This window comes from Muntiacus reevesi, chromosome 2 (genome assembly GCF_963930625.1).
Source record: "Muntiacus reevesi chromosome 2, mMunRee1.1, whole genome shotgun sequence".
Lineage (NCBI taxonomy): Eukaryota > Metazoa > Chordata > Mammalia > Artiodactyla > Cervidae > Muntiacus > Muntiacus reevesi.
The window spans coordinates 261,938,386-261,943,660 of NC_089250.1; the positions used below are offsets into that span (position 1 = coordinate 261,938,386).

At 39.3% G+C, this 5,275-nt stretch overlaps 1 pseudogene; it reads left to right on the forward strand.

The window, feature by feature from the left end:
* The first annotated feature begins 269 nt into the window (after positions 1–269).
* Positions 270–4,641, forward strand: LOC136157499 (3-oxoacyl-[acyl-carrier-protein] reductase-like; annotated as a pseudogene).
* The last annotated feature ends 634 nt before the right edge of the window (positions 4,642–5,275 follow it).

The following is a 5,275-nucleotide window of genomic DNA, read 5'->3' on the forward strand; positions in this document are numbered from 1 at the left end:
TACTTCTGCCATTTCGCTTTCCTTTTTCTGCTTCCTCTGTGCTCACTTCTTGCTCTTTCTCAGTGTATCAAGTTTATGTCACCTCAGGGCCTTTGCACTTACTGTTTCCCCATCCTCTTCTCCCTCTGCCTATACTGATGTGGCTTGCCCCTGTCTTAGTCTGTTTAGGTTACTTTCACAAAAGCATCACAGGCTGGGTAGCTTAAAATAGTAGAAAAAACAATCGTTCACAGTTCTGAAGCCTGGAAGTCTGAGATCAGGGTGCCAGCATGGTCAGGTGGCAGCCCTTGTCCAGGTCTGAGACTTCTTGTGTCTTCAAGTGGTGAAAAGGACTAGGGAGTTCTGAGATCTCTCTCTCTCTTTTTAAAGATATTTATTTATTTGGCTTCACCAAGTATTAGTTGCAGCATAGAATCTTCAATCTTCATTGAGGCATGCAGGTTCTCTAGTTGGGGCAGTTGGGATCTAGTTCTCTGATCAGAGATTGAACCTAGGTTTCCTGCATTAGGAGCATGGAGTCTTAGTCTCTAGACCACCAGAGAATTCCCTGTAGTATATCCTTTATCAGTACACTAATCCCATCCATGAGGGGTCCACCCTTATGACCAGATCACCCCCAAAGATCCCACCTACCACTATCATCACCTTTGGCAACATATGAATTTGGGTAGGGGGACATGTTCAGATGTGTCCTCATATTAGTTAGGTTTCAGTTCAAATATCACCAGTCCAGAGAGTCCTTTTCTGACAAATTTGTATAAATTACCAGCCTCTTACCCCATTGACTTATCCAGCTTAATTTATTTCTTTATAGTAATTATTACTGTCTGAAATATTATGTTGTTTGTGTTTCTAGAATCAGCTTTCCCCACTAGCATATCAGCTCAGTGAGAATGAAGGATTTGATCAGTTTTGTTCAAAACCATGTCTCCAGTGCCTGGGAGAATGACTGATGTCAAGTGGAGTATTAATAAATACTTGTTGAATCATTGACTGAATGAGTGAATTGAATGGGATCAGAGGCTGGTCTGCTTAAAAGTCTAGAGTCTTAAGACTGGAATTTGAAGGCATCTCAAATTTGGTTGACTAAATTAAAAAAGAAAACAGTGTTTGATTCCATTTACATGATGTTCAAGAACAGACTATGTGAATCTAAGGTGATAAAAGTCACAGTAGTCATTACTGAAGCCTGAGCATCTAGAGCCCATGTTCTGCAACAGAAGCCACCGCACTGAGAAGCCCACACATCACACCTAGAGACTAGCCCCTGTTCACCGCACTTAGAGAAAGCCCATACACAGCAGTGAAAACTCAACACAGCCCAAAATAAAGAAATGCAATTAAAAACAGCAGACTGTAAAGGGTGGCCAACATATATGACACAACGGAGTCATGCTTAGGGTAATGAATAAGGGATGATGTTAAAGAGTTTTAGAAATCCTTTTTATTGCCTGGTTAAAAACTTTCATACTTCCTGCAGTGTAAGGATACAGAAGAAGATCAGAAATGGCAGATCTTTGAAGTGTCTTTTAAGAAATTATAAATTTTGAATTTCCCTGGTGGTGCAGTGGATAAGAATCTGCCTGCCAAGACAGGGGGCATGAGTTCAATCCCTGGTCTCGGAAGATCCCAGGTGCCCCAGAGCCCGTGTACCCACAACTACTAAGCCTGTGCTCTGCAACAAGAGAAGCCAACACAATAAGCCTGTGCGCTGCAATGAAGAATAGCCCCTGCTTACCCCAACTCAAGAAAACAGCCCAAGCACTAACAAAGACCCAGCACAGCCAAAAATAAATAGATTAATTAAAACAAAAAAGAAATTTTAAATTTTGAAATATTTCCAGAGGCACAGAAAAGCTGCAAATGTTACAGTTTTATTCACCCTTCACTTGAATTCTCTTAATGAGAACATCTTGTGTAAGCGCAGTATAAAGTTCAAAACTAAAATAGTGAAAAACAAAACAAAACAAAACAAAACAAAAAAGAACTAAAATAGTGTTGGTACAACACTCTTAGCTAAACCACAGACATTATTTATTTATATTTCACAGCTCTTCCACTATATTCTTTTTCTATTCTATTCCATGATGTCATCCAATATCTCACGTTGCATTTATTTTTTGTGTGTTTTCTAAATCTCCTCTCTTTTGTAATAATTACTCAGTCTTTTATGACCTTGACATTTAAAAAAAGTACTTGTCAGTTACTTGTAGAATGTGCCTCAGTCTGATATTTTTAAAAATATTTTCCTGATTTTTCTGATATTTCTTTTCTGGTTTCTCTTATGGTTATATTGGGGCTGTGCATTTTTGGCAAGAATAGTACAGAAATGACGTGCCTTTTTTAGTTCATCCTATCAGGGGATACACGATGCTGCCCTCTGATATGTCTTATTACTGATAATGTCAACTTTGATCACTTGGTTAAGGTTTCTTTACTGTAAAGTTACTATATTTTTCTTTGCAATAATAAATATCTGAATATATTTAAGACTATGTAAAATTCTGTTTCTCTTCGAACTTTTGCCCATGAATGTTGGCATCCATCAGTGGATCTCACACACAATTATTACTGTGGTGTTTGTTCTAAAACTGATTTTCTGTTTCCCTCATTCCTTCTACATTTATTTGTTAATATTTAGAAATATTTATATTTGTTTATTTGGCCACAACAAGTCTTCGTTGCATGCAGAATTTTTAGTTGCGAAATGCAGGCTCTAGTTCCCTGACTGGGGATTGAACCCAGGCCCCCTGCATTGGGAGCCACTGGACCACCAGAGAAGTCCCCCCTCTACATTTATTAACTGGAATTCTTCCGTAAGGTAGAACTGTCTCTTCTTCCCAGTTTTTTATTTAGCCAATAGCTTATATCACTATGGTCTCTTATCCAAGAGACCATTTATTTTATTTCATGGATTGTAATCTAATATTTTATTTATTTTGTTGCTCAGACTGTTTCAACTTTGTCATTGTAAGCTCCTTCAGATTGGCTCCTGTTTCTTTTTGACATGCCCCATCTTTTTTCAACTACTTTTTTTCTGGGATCATAAATTGTTCTTATAGTTTCCCTTCCCCAGCCCTAGAATCAACCACTTCTCTAAGAAGTCTTGCTTCCTTTTATTGGAAGGTGGTATTTAGACACCAAGATCTGGGTACTAGCTGTGCTCACTGCTACTGGGATATCCTTGCTTACTGACCCTCTCAGCAGATAGAGCTTGATTTCTCTCTCTCAAAAACAATTCATATTGATATCTCTGATTTCAATCTAACACACAGGTTCCATTCTAGCTTCCTCTATTTGAAAATTCTTTCCTTGATAGCAAAAATTTGGCTCTCGTTTTTACACTATATTTACTTATGTGTTCAACCCTCATATGTATATAAATAGTCTCACAATAGCTAACCCATACCCAGTGAGAAATAAATTTAGACTGAGAGAACTTTATACAAACAATTCTTTCTTTAAATTATTTTTTATTGAAATATAGTTTATTTGCAATGGTCTGTAGTTTCTGCTGTGTGGTAAAGCGAATCAGTTATACATACACATATATCCACTCTTTTTTAGGTTCTATTCCCACTGAGTCATTGTGCTGTATGCCTGAAATGAATACAGCATTATAATTTAACTACACTTCAATTAAAAAATAATTGGGAGGACTTGGTGATGGAACAAGCACTTAGATGACTTGTGCGACCCCCTGAACTGCAGCTGGCCAGATTCTTCTGTCCGTAGGATCCCCCAGGCAAGAATACTGGAGTGGGTTGCTGTTTCCTCCTCCAGGGGATCTTCCCGACCCAGGGATTGAACCTGTGTCTTCTGTATCTCCTGCATTTTCGAGCAGATTATTTATCACTGAATCACCTTGGCAGTCCATTAATACCATGTGAAACACATAAAAAGAAACAAAAACCCTGGGAGGTGGTTGGGAAGAGCGGACCCTTGTAGCATCCCCATCTAGCCCAGGCATCAGAGGTTTTCTGTCCCAGATGGACACGGGCTAGGGGCATCAACAGGGCAGCGGACCGCTTGAAGGCACAGAGACACTACTGACTGGCCTTCGTTGCCTGGAATCTCCGAGGGGTCAGAGCCTGCAGCTGGAGACCTGGGTGGAGTTTATTTGGCATTGAACTTTGAGGCGGTCATTAAGAACATGATGTTCAAAACACATTTGAAGGAACAAACGCAAGAATTTGGGTCCAGTTAATTTCTTGGTAAATGCAGCTGGAATTAATAGGGATAAACTCTTAGTAAGGAAAAATGCTGAGAATATGCTATGTCCACTTCATACTAACCTCCTGGGTTCCTTGCTGACCTATAGAGCTTCTGTGAAGACAATAATTAAACAGCAGAGACGGTCCATTGTGAATGCAGGAGGTGTTATTGGTTTCAGAGGAAATTCTGGCCAGTTTATGCACAATGCTAATAAAGGAGAATTAGTCGGATTTTCACATGCTCTTGCTAAAGAAGTAGCAAGAAAGAAAATTAGGGTAAATGTAGTTGTACCAGGATTTGTTCACGTGGATATGACAAAAAAACTTGAAAGGAAAACATTGAAAGAAAATTATTTCTCTTGGGAGGTTTGGAGACCCCCTTGATGTGGCCCATGTAGCTGTATTTCTTTTATTTACTTATTTTTAAAATAATCTGGATATTTATTAGAGAATTATCTAGCTTACTTTCAACATACTAACATTAAGAGAAAAGAGAAATAGAGCAGAGAGTATATCACCAAATTGGATTTTGAGCAACATCCAGACTTAAACAGTGCTGGGAAGTCTCATGTCACAACATATCTGGAGTCCCAATTGGGAAAGTGTCCCAGGCAGCACATGGGTGAGAATTCAAAGATGGCAGTTCTGGGTTCCATTTATAATCCCAGGACAGATGCAAATCATTATCATCATCAATCTGTGGCCAATTGCAGCTCTAGTTTCATATTAATGCTGTTTGTTTTGTTGTGTAAAACTTGGACTGTAGTTAAGCCTAGGGCTCGGTAGGCCAGGCACCCTCCAGGGGCTCAATCATCTCAAGATATCTCCCCCATTTTATCTATGGTGCTGCAAGTCTTGCACTCACAGCAGGCAGTCACTCACAGTCACTCCCAGTTAAGGCAATGTCCAGGCAGATTAGAAGCAAGGTCAGAGGTCTGCCCTGCTTTGTTCTTGAGGCCTAATAAATATTATTCATGTAATTTCCCTAACAGTCGGTCCCAGGATTGCTTAGGCTGAAGAACATAGGAACAAGGCAAAATAACACAAGCAGTCTTATTAAT